Here is a 12,097-nt window from a genome sequence, read left to right on the forward strand (position 1 = left end):
ACGTCTTTGGCCTGCGGGGGGAGCCAGAGAACCTGAAACTCCGGATAAGGTCAAGTGGATCAGAATTTCATACATCGGCGTGTGTGTGTGTGTGTGTGTGTGTGTGTGTGTGTGTGTGTGTGAGAGAGTGTGAGTGTGAGTGTAAGAGAGAGAGAGAGGGGGAGAGAGAGAGAGAGAGAGAGAGAGAGAGAGAGAGAGAGAGAGAGTGCTGCATCAATGCTGCAGTGTGCCAGGCCATAAAAGAGTAATGTGCTGGGATGAAGGGCTGACTGTGGTCCGGCACTGTGCAGCTGTGGTAGCCGGGCTCTCGTCCATCCACCGCAGTTTTCTACCCACAATGCTCCAGGGGGCAAAAAAACAAAAACAAAAACAAAAAACAAAAAACATCTAAACCTTGCTGAGTGAGACATGTGTGCAGTAAGTGTCGTTCAGCGTCTTCTGTGACGCAACTTATCTACTAATCAGGACAGCGAATGAAACTCAGTGGGAAAGAAAGAGGCAAACTGTCAGGAATTCAAATGATCTTTACATTCACGGCCAGATCCACAAAGCAATTGCATTGCTTTTGCGCCAGGAAATCCGTGCAAATAGTACCAAAAACACTGCATCGTATTCACAGAGCATATGCAAAAGTGGTGGAAAATAAACTGAGGCGCAGGTAGCGACAGGGCTGCGCCAGATTTATTTTAATATATATATATATATATATATATATATATATATGTATATTAGGGATGGATCGATACCTCTTTTTGATTTCCGATACTGACACCAATACTTTACCTTGAATATCTGTGTGTGTGAACCACTGGCTGTGCTGTTGGCCCACCTACTCCAGCAGTTTCCTCCAGAGAATCGGAACATTGCATCCAATTTATTCAAACAAGCAGCAGCTGAAACACTTCCTGGCCGTCGTCAGTCTTTGCAGCAGATTTTGGGACTCAGAACTCGCTGCTGCTGCAAGTGTGCGACATGCTGATTGGCTTGCCATTTAGGCCCCCCGCCCCTCCGCCCCTCCCTCCGCCCCACCCAATGTCGCCTGAGACCCTGAGCCTCTAACCCACACCCGAACAAACAGCGGCCTCAGTTTGATTAAACCTCCTTCCCTGGGAGGTTGGAGGCATGGATGTGTTATAAGAACTGAAACCTGTACAGGCAATATGGTGGTTACGCCTATTTTTTCCCCCAGTGGCCACTTGAGGTACTCGAGGAAAGGCAGGAAATAAAAATCCCAACTGGGCCAAAAAACATTTTTCCCCATTAGACAACTAACAGGACAACCTTTGACCTGAAATGCAGTTCATAATAAATCTTTCTTTTACAGATTTTTTTGTTGTCGAATAAAGCTGTTTCATTGGAAGTCCATCTCGTCCTCTTAAATTTCAAAGCGTAACGAACCTGTGCAGCCCGAGGAATTTTATTATAGTTTAATTCCTGGGGTGCAACTCCCCAGGTGGCGTTGTCAGGCAACCCCCCCCACCCATTTTCCTTTATACCCACCATCAGAATTATCTCCACCTCTGTCAGACCCTCCCCCTCGCCACAATAGAGTTGTTTATTATTAGACAAGAATATCTGCACAACTTAAGTCCACACAAAGCACAGAGCGGGAAGAGCACTATAGAGATGTTAACCTGCTGGCAGCGTGAAAATCACTACTAAGGAGCGAAACTTGCTAATCAGAATCGCTGCCTCTTCAGTTTCGCTGCCAGCGAACACAACACACAAGCAGAGCACGGAGTTAGCGGTGGTGGCTAACAGTTTATCAACACAATTCAGTGGTTGTACTTTGCAAGTAGTCTTAATACTAATGTTGCTTGCGGTCACAATACACTCACAGTCCTCATACATGTTTTCAAATATTGCCGTGGCTGACTATTCTCTAGTCGTCCACCGGCCAAGTTGAGCCCGTCTCACTCCCGTTGCCCATCGCATCCGCATTAGGCTGAACAAAGCTCCAACATTTTCTCTGTTCATTCCACTCCGACGGTTGTGGACCTTGGTGCTTCGGTAGTCGCTCGGCAGTCACTCGGTTTTCTTTTTTTTTTTTTTAATTTCCCTGACACGGAAAAAACATTTTCTTGGAGCGGCGCACAGCGACATAACTTTCGGGGCAGAGCGGGGGAGGGCGGAACCAGGCCAAGAGTATGCCTGAGCTGGGTCACGAAACAAAATCCGGCAAGCATTGACGTCCAGGTGTTCCCAATGTTGAAAAAAACTCTGAAACGGAGTGTTCAGAACCATGCCCAACAACTTGCAGGGCTCACGTCCAAACGCATGAACCTCATCATTTGACGATTTTGCATCGTTTCACACTAGTATTCAACAATGTAGCAGTATTTAGAGCTCAGAAAAGTGGAAAAGCATCACAGGTGCCCTTTAAGTGAAATAAATTGGAGGCTAACCCATTAGCTTGCTAGAGTTTTGCAGCACTTAACGCTGTTGTATGCACATGTGCAGTGACCCACGTGTCAAAAGGTGACATTGGTCAGACTGGCAGCCCTGTATGCCAATCAAGTGACACATTTCATGGCAAGGACGAATGATAAGCTGGTGTCTATTTTTTATTTTTTTTTTAATTTATTTATAATGCCATGCGATTTACCCACACTACCTTTGCGATCGACCGGTAGCTCCCAATTGACGTATTGGGCACCCCTAGTCTATTTGATGACAGCGGGTTGGGGGTTGAGGCAGGTTGTGATCATTTACGTGGTTGTGCTGGAATTAGTCAAATTATTGATAATTGCAGAACCCACGAGTCGTTACAAAGCCGCTTACCACTAGCCTTGGCTCTTTCTGAACTAGTCGTACTGTATGGTTCAGTAAAATACTGAGTATTGTTACATCCCTATTATTTATATATAAGAATATCCATTGATCAATAAGGGTCTTGCTCCCAGTTAGCTGCCATCTTGCCATATTACCATAAGGAAACTCCTCAAATAAACCAATGAAGAAGAAGGTGGCTGAGGTGTCCAGGTTCGGGTGCGCAGGCCACCGTAGTTCAATGACAAGATCGAAGAGAGGGAGGTGGATCTCATGTGCACTCAAATGTAAGATTTTAAGAAGAAACAGCGACATCAAGTGGTTACATTTGTGATCTGAAATGTGACCTCTTGACGTCGATGTTTCTTCTAAAAAGCTCCATTACACACTGGACCTTTAAAAATGCCTCCATTTGCGAAAGAAAGTATATTTGTTTTTCAAATGTACGAAAGACAAAAAATAAGACGTTGAATGCAGCACACCGAAGCAACGGTAAATAAAAAGCTGGCTCACGCTGCTAAAGCTGCTGCACTTTGACCCCTCGCGGCTGATCCAGCTTTGGCTGCGTGCAAAATTAAATGTGAGCCAAACAGCTACTGGGAAACCTGGAGGAGGTCGGGTGGTGCGGAGAGAAGAGAGATTAATCACTGATTAATCACAAGGCCTGCCTTTTCAAAATGAAAGCACGAGTGCGTGCACGCACTCACGCACACACACACACACACACACACTCTCTCTCTCTTTTCCTATATTTTATTTGAAAACCACCCGGCCTTTTCAAAATAAAAGGCCTAACTTTTATTTAGAAAAGGCAAGCCTTTTATTTTGAATCAGTCAACCAGTAGGTTAACCAAAATAATTACTGATTCATCTCACCAGGGCTTTCAAAATAAAAGCACACTCACAGGCTGTGTGTGTGTGTGTGTGTGTGTGTGAGTGAGTGCGCGCGCGGATGACGAAACGGCCGGAAACTGCAGCAGCACCTTTTTGGGCACGCGGGAATATGTGCGGCACCTCCACGGGTGGAGGGCGAGCAAGCGAGCGAATCCGTCTGTCAGTGAATCAGTCAACCAGTCAGTCTGTCAATCAGTCAGTCAGTGAATCAGATAACCAGTTAGTCAACCAGTCAATCAGTGAGGCTGTCATCTAGCAGACGAGTTTGTTCACCTGACGACTTGTTGACGAGTAGGAGGAGAGAGAAGGGAGGGAGGAGCTCGTTTTGTTAGTTTTTTGCGGGACACGCGCAAACACGCACGCGCCGTTCTGCTCGCCACATTAAGCGCGCGCTCTTGTGCGAACCCCTCCCCCTCCCCCCCTCTCTCCCCCCCCCCAGTCACACACACACAGTAGCTGCCTGGATCCGGACATAGGCATAGACGCGGAGCGGCAGCAGCAGCGACCTCCTCCTGCTCCTCCTCTCCGCAGCTCCGTCCATGCTTCTCCTCCAGACGTCCGTCTGACTGGAGGGTATGTTTGATTTACTCGTCTCTCTCCTCTCGCGGCCGGAGGTTCTCCTGCCTTGCGCGGACTGAACAAGGTGTTGCTGTTCGGCGCGCGGCGTCATGATCATGATCATAATTATCATTATTATTTATTCGTCGTTTTTTTGCTCTGTCCGCGCTCCTTCCGGTCGGTCTCACGCCTGAAGTCGACCTTGCGGCGGTTTCAACCTTTTCAATTTTTTCTTTCTTTCCTTCTTTTTCGTTGCGCCGCTGCGGTGCACTCCTCAACGTGCGGGGGTTGAATATGGGTGTGTGTGTGTGGTGCGGTGCGATGCGGTGCGGTGCGGTGCATGGCGATGTGACGGTTCGCAGCGACGTCACGGCCCCGCAGAGCTTCAGCCGCGGCCGGTCACGGTGCTCTTCACCCGCAGCGGTGCACCATGGGATTGGACCCCATTCCCATCCCCAACACTCTCTCTCTCTCTCTCACACACACACACACACACACACACACACACACACACACACACACACACAAACTGATGACTGTTGTTGTCCAACACACCCATCGCTAGTTGTGCAACAGCCACACTGACAGCAGCGACATATGCGCGCGCATGCGCGCGCACACCTGTGCAGTGTGTTTAGGCACTGGCTGTGTAATTATGATAGGTGGCAGAGTAAAACACAGTTGAAAGCAGTTGTTCTGCGTCTGTCGTTTTCTTCTTCTTTTTCTTTTTTTCCTCCTGCAGCGGCGTGTTTGGGCAGATCCGCCAGCTGGCGGGCGGGAAGGCGGTGAGACTATCTCCCGGCTCGGTTTCCACCGGCTGTGTGTTCAGGAAGTGCAAACGGTTGGAGGCGGGACTTCCTGTTCAGGACTGTCGTATCTGAAGTGCCTTGTGACTCACATCATCATAAAACACTCACACGGTGTGAGTGTTATGATGATGATGATGATGATGATGATGAAGAGTTGCCTCCTCCTGCTCTGTTTGTGTGCGATGACACTGTCACCATCAGCACGTTTTTTTTTGTTATTGTTTCAACCCGGAAGCTTGGCACGGTGTGTCGCTTTCCAAGGGGCGTCTACAGAATTCCACCACCGCAGTGCTGCGTTGAGGGAAGGGTGCCAAGCTGTTTTTTTTTTAGTTGAAAGTGTTTTTTTTGTCTCCCAGGATGTTTGTTGCTGCCTTGTGCGAACTTGGAGCCACGTGTTGTTGTGTCGTCACGTCGATGTGTTGTTGTATCGTTGTGTTGTTGCGTTGTGTCGATGTCGAGTCGTTTTGTTGTTGTTTCATGTTGTTATGTTGTCGTGTTGTTGTGTCGCGTCCTTGCTGCCGAGCACCCCTATGGACCACCCTGCCACTACCCTCCCCTCAAATGATGCAGCCATGACCTCGTCTCAGTCCCCCCCCGTCTCTCACCACACAAAGTTCACACCATCACACAGAAACTGAGTTGGGATCAAATGTTTCCCCTTTTCCTCTTTTATTCCCTCCTCATCCTCTTCTCCCTTTCGATGATGATGATGATGGTGGTGATGATGATGATGATGATGGTGACGCTGTGATGATGGTAATGATGGCGATGATGATGGTGGTGGTGATGATGATGATGTGATTATGGTGAAATGATGATGGTGATGGTGATGATGACGCGTGAAACACTGGAAAAGGAACGTTGGACATTTACAGGCATTTCCAAGAAATTTTTTCTCCCCTGATGTGAAAAACGCTGAAGGGAATTTTGCTGATGAGCGCAACAGCCTTTTTTCGTACGACTTTTTCCGTCATTTGTCTTGCCTTGTCTTAACATGGCGGCCTTGAGTTTTTCAGTTGTGACCCGACCAGCAGGGGGAGCTAGAGGGTCTTCTGGCCTGCATGGTCTCCTTTCGGTCTTGGTAGGAGTAGGGGTAGGGAGTTGGGGGGGGTTGAAGGAGGGGAGTCGCTGGGGTTGGGGGGGGGGGGGGGGGGGTTTGGAGGAATTCTAGAATTTTAAATAATCTTTGAAATTTGTTTTGCTACCGTCAGAAATTTGGGGTAAATAGTCCCACGAGCCGCCTCCCACGAGCCAGAAAACCAATAGAAACGCAGCTTGAAAAGCAGGGGGGAAGATCATGTGATCAACCAGCAAACAGCAGACACTTCGTATTGATCTTTGACTCCGCCCACTTTTATCTCTCTTCATACCATAGTTTCGAACATTGCCTTTTATGACACTTCTTCCCTTCAAAATGCTGTAACTTGAAATTCTCCTGGAGATCAATAAATTATCTATCTATCTATCTATCTATCTATCTATCTATCTATCTATTGACATCATTCTTTCATTCATCATTCCTTTTCTCTGAAGTTGGGGTTCTCTGGGTTCTGTGAGGTGCAGAACTTGTGGCTCCGTCAGGTTGGGTTCTTCAGGTTGGGTTCTTCAGGTTGATTTTCAAGGTTGGGTTTTTCAGGTTGGATTCTTCAGGGCTGATTCACTATCTGGACGGGACGAGACGACTTCACTGCTTCTGGGGTTTTTCTTGTTTTTGGTGTTTTTTTTTTTTTAATGCAGAGGAGATCTCGCAGTGAGTGACTGTGGTGACTGGTGACAACAGTCAGTGCGCCCTGTGTTCATTTGTAACGATGCGATTTCACCATGGGAATGTCAATGGACCAATAGGAACGTAGCATTAAAGGAAGCGCTGAGATTACTGCAAGTAATGAATTGAAATTTTGATTTTTTTTTCTCACAAATAATCGTTTAAATCTGTGCAGCAAACTTCATGTTTCCTTCATGTCATCATAATGTCCAAGGGATGAGTGGAGGAATCCGTCAAAGTTCAGCTGTCACCACTCAACCCTTCTACAATACTTAAAGCAGCTCTAGGTAACTTTTCGACCATAAAATTATGATTCCAAACTCAGTAAAGCGGTACATAAACGATTAATAGGATCAATGGTGCCGCCTCGGCAGCGAGAGGGGGGTTGGGCCGGCTGTAACTGCACTGCGTAACTTTCAAGCGCACTATACGGCAATGTCACACGTTTATTTAGAGGCAGTCTTACATACTAGTATTACAAATACACAAGATTGTAAAATGACAGAATGGAACCAAATAAGTAACCTCGATGAAAGACGAAATAATAAAAGCGTTGAACGTTTTGCTAGGACGTTATTGTCGATGTCTGTTTTGCATTTCATATTGGTGTTTTTCCTGAACACATATGAGCGCTCCAGCTAGGCCACTATTTGTATTTTCCCACATCAATAAAAGCAGCGTGTTTACTTCATCGACTTCGCGACATTGCGTATTCTGAACAGTTGTTGTAGGCATTACAGCTACACAAGTTTATAACCTATTGTAATATAATAGCCATTATGCACCACATCATTTCCAAGCAATTATCATCGACAAGAATGATGCGAACCAAGCGCAAAACACTGCCGTCTGTCTAAGCAATACACTATCCTTGTTTGTGTAATTGTAGTTGTCTGTCACGTTCAAAAGAACAATATAACAATATTTCAAACAAACAAACATGTAACACGTTACTTTACCTTGTCGGTGGACATATTTCCAAGCAATTCTTCAGTATGCCGGCTGTGTCAACAAACCCACGTGAAGGACTGGTATTTTTCATCTTTAGTATAAGTATATTTATTGTCATATGCACAGTAAAGAAACACGTTTCCCTGTACAATGAAATTCTTACTTTGCTGTCCACTCAAAGTACCAGTAATAAAAACAAAGAAAAATAGTATTAAAAGTAGTATAAAAACACAAAATATTAGATTGAAAAATAGAATGGCAAAGAGTATTTGCGGTTCTCAACCAGCAGGGAGTAGTAATGAGTGCAAGTTACCTAGAGCTGCTTTAATGTTTACCTCCACGATTAGCAGTGTTAGCGTAGCCCTCCATACCTCCCCCCCCAAAACCCCTCTGACCCGTCTCCCCTGTGTTTTATTAACTGCTACATGTTGTCGAACCTACCCAACCTCAAGTTGGTGGGGATCAACCGCAGCAACAGCAGCAGCAGTAACTACAGTAACAGCATTAACAGCAACAGTAATTCCCAATTTACACCAAAAGCATCCGCGGTGTGGTCAGCAGCAGACCGCCGCCATTAAGGTCAGTGTGCAAGTTCACACCAGGCGTCACGCATAGCCACTGCTTCAAGCGCAGCAGGTAGAATTGCTCAGGAAGGAAATCAATGATTGGAGAATGGTGAATCCAGTTGATTTTCACCTGGATTATGTTTTTATATGTGCTGTATTTTACTGTGAAATGTCAACGTGACGTATCAGCTTCAACACTGTTCAGTTCGGCTGTCAAATAATAAAGCATATTTCACTTTAAATCTGAAACTATGATGAACAAAATGCAGGTATACTTTAAATACCTGCATTTTGTGTGATACAAGCAGTTTGGTTTCTTTCTTTTTTACACACACGCAAAACTACCCTAGGTTGTCGCGTGATCTTGCAGTCCTTGCGTGAAACGATCCAGCTCCGCTCGGAAATGCGTTTGGTGTGAGAGGGTACTTAGCAGTTTCCACGCAGCTTCGTGCACGCACCGCCAACGTGCCGCAGACTTTTTGGGTGAAAATTGGGGGTAGCAGCAGCAGCAGCAGCAGCAGCCTGGTGACAGCAGTGAGTCAGCAGCTTCCTGTTTGCCCCCCTCCTCCTGAACCCTGGCTTTGCATAACTCCACAAGTATCCAAAAGTGGGAGAGGTGGAAGTGGGATGTTATGGTTTAAGTTACCATGGAGATTTATTCTGTGGGCCTGCTCCAGACCAGGCTAAGTTCCAGGATGTATTTAATTTCACTCATCTCAGTAAACAGTCACCGCCAACGCAAACCACTCGTTGTTCCACTGAACACTACACATATTTTCATCACATTCAATTAGACCATTGTCATTATTTTAATATTTGGAATTGTTTAATTTCAATCATTATAGATCAATTAGTTTAGATAATGTTGCAATAATTTATAACGTAACATATTCTTTCCCACCATATGTAAAAATACACCTCCCATATAAACATAGATATACCTCTAAGACTTTAACTTTAATCTTTTATTGAGGTTTTTATTTACACACTCACGCCTCACAAGGTACACACGGTTAGTTTGTTATTGTGGTACCTGTTTTTCAATTCAAGGTAATTGTGATACCTACTACCTTAAAGAATAGATAATTCAACTGGTCGCTCTTCTCACTTTTTATTACTATAAAGTGTTTTAATATTTCTGGGAAATTGCATTTCAGGGTACATTAAGCGCTTTTCTTCAAACCTTATGAATGATGCCAGAGTTTCAACTTCCAACCAATCATAGCACTATTACAAACAAAAACTGTCACAATTTGAGTGCCTAGAGTCATCTTTTTGTAGGCAAAAAGGTGAAGCAAACATTCATTCATTCATTCATTCATCCATCTTCTATACCCGCTTATTCCTATTCAGGGTCACGGGGGTCTGCTGGAGCCTATCCCAGCTGTCTTAGGGCGAAGGCAGGGGACACCCTGGACAAGTCGCCAGTTCATCGCAGGGCGTGAAGCAAACAGACACCATCATAATTCAATTGACCTTCATTTATTTTAAGATGTGTCATGTTCTTGGAGTTAATAATATAGAGAATAATTATTACATTTTTTTATCTCAAGGTCAAGTTTTCTTATTGCTTTCCTTTTTATTTCTGACTCTAATAAAAGGTCTTCAATCTTTCTCCTCTTGTATTGTATGCCAAAATCAGCCAGTTGTATTTGCCACTGTAGATGCTGGGCATAGAATTGTTTGATGACTTGTGAGTTCTGTAACCCCATGACCATTAGCTCAAGGGGAATTTTGAATAATGATAATGTCCTTCCAGTAATACTCACTATGTTGCCAGGATGGCTCTCTCCATACACAGCATCTGGGTACTATGACTCAAATGAAATTTTGTGTGGGCACCAAACGATGACTTCTCACTATTATAGACGGAAAAGAAATTCCAAAAGCTTGACATGATACCTCATTCCTTCTGGAACTCAGGGAGATGGTCTCGTTATCATCAAAACCAAATGCTGCTGTGGCTGCTGCTGCACTGGTGCCATCACCCTATCACATTTAATAAGATGAATATTGAAGCTAGTAGACTAGAGTTAGGGCTTTTTTTTTTTACTTTTTACTTTTTTTTTTTTAAGCTCAAACAGAAATTCATTGAAGTCAGTGAGTTTCTATTTATTAAAATTGTTATGGTTTGTTGGTGTTACATTTACACAATTATGCTCACATCTGCAATCTGTTCGACTGCGTGTTTTGATATGATTATTATTAACTTTTGATTGTAATTGCGATTGTTTCAGCGGAGCAGAGAGTTTGTATTTGTGCAGTACTTGCGCATTCAGACGGTCTGCGATACTTTGCCACGCCTTTCTTTCTGTTTTATAACTGTGGTGGTGTGTTGCCTTTCTTCTGTATTTCTTCTTTTGCCTCTTCGTAAGCCTCCGTGAGGATTTCTGCCGCAGACGGGAAAAAGTACACAGCTCTCGTTGTCATGGTGAATCCTTGATTCTGAGCTCGATAACGGGGGTCTATCTGAGGAAGCCGCGTGCGCGCACTTATCCAGGATAGGTTTCACCTGGCTTAATGAATCTGTCTGCTCATCCTGGATGTGTTTTTGTGCAACCGATTAAGCCTGGACACACATGTTGTGGATTGGTTGAACGCGGCTTATTAACTAATCCTGAATTCTACTTTCGTGCAACGGGCCCAAGGTGAACAAATCTCTCCTGTTGTTGTTGTTGTTGTCAAAGAATCAAGAATCACTTCATGCAGAGAGAAGTTTCTTCATCTTCTTCTTCTTTTTCTTCTTATTTGCGGTGCTCTGTTGTGGAATACAAATCCAACTGTTGATTTGCCCCCGACCCCACCCCATAAATATTCCTCATCACTGTTGTAATGTTGGGGCTGATAGTGCTCCTGCTGGGGGTCAATCTGGCTCTAAACTACAGGAAATTCATTAAAACTGGACCTGAAAAGAGGATTAGCAGAGCTTAACGTTGCAGCAACAGGCTTTCACTTGCTGCCGCTGCTCCTTTTTTGACGCAGGACGCCATCGCTAGAAAACGTCCTGTTGGTGGCCGTCGCTCTCTCTTGGGTCTCTTGGAGGGACGGGTATCTCGATATTGAGATACCAGTATTGAGGGGCTGCAAAAATGAGAATCACAATATTTTTTTGGTTTGGAATTGAGATCACAAGTTTCTCACCATTTCTTTTTATTTTCAAAACAAATATTTACTTTGGTGGCGCAGTCACGTCAATCGATCACGTCAACAACAAAATTTAAGCGTTGACACGTTGTGTTATTGTTATTATAAATTGCTCAATGATAAAATCACACTCTTGCCGCTACATGCTCGTTTGTACATGCAGTGCTGTACTGAGCGCTAAGGGTTGTGTTGCTCATTGTTTACATCTTGCAAAAAACAGAAGAAGAACGGCTTTTTCTCTGGAAAGGCTCGAAAACACTGAGCGAAAGTTTTGAAAGTTCAGGAATATTTAATAGAAAAACAAGCAGCGAAACACGTTAGATGCAAACTCTGTGAAGTTCACCTGGCATTCCATTGCACTGCCTTTGATAAGCGAACACCTTCAATGCTGACATCCCAAAATTGCTGGATTATCACGTAACACGGAGAGGAGTTCACAAATAACGTCGAGGATAGATGCACTCCCTGGCCAAAAAAAAAGTCGCTACCAAAAATACAGGTCCCACACTCTAATATTTCATTGGACTGCCTTTAGCTTTGATTACGTTACGCATTCACTGTGGCATTGTTTCAATAAGCTTCTGCAATGTCACAAGATTGATTTCCGTCCAGTGTTGCAGAGTGATGGGTTTTCTTCTAAA

General features: G+C 44.6%; 1 protein-coding gene across 5 annotated transcripts in view; it reads left to right on the plus strand.

Moving 5' to 3' along the window:
• Positions 1–3,933: 3,933 nt before the first annotated feature.
• Positions 3,934–12,097, plus strand: part of LOC142887206 (band 4.1-like protein 1) — a 53,085-nt gene continuing 44,921 nt past the window's right edge. For 2 of the 5 annotated variants that reach the window (XM_076024673.1, XM_076024675.1), the window contains exon 1: positions 3,936–4,236. The gene's annotated coding sequence lies outside the window, so the exon portion shown is untranslated. Of the gene's footprint in view, positions 4,237–12,097 lie in introns of all 5 variants that reach the window. The other 3 variants (XM_076024676.1, XM_076024674.1, XM_076024677.1) reach the window with 3 other exon arrangements.

Source organism: Nelusetta ayraudi, unplaced genomic scaffold (assembly GCF_046127955.1).
Source record: "Nelusetta ayraudi isolate G7.1 ecotype Tasmania unplaced genomic scaffold, CSIRO-AGI_Nayr_v1 ptg000017l, whole genome shotgun sequence".
NCBI classification, from domain to species: Eukaryota; Metazoa; Chordata; class Actinopteri; order Tetraodontiformes; family Monacanthidae; genus Nelusetta; species Nelusetta ayraudi.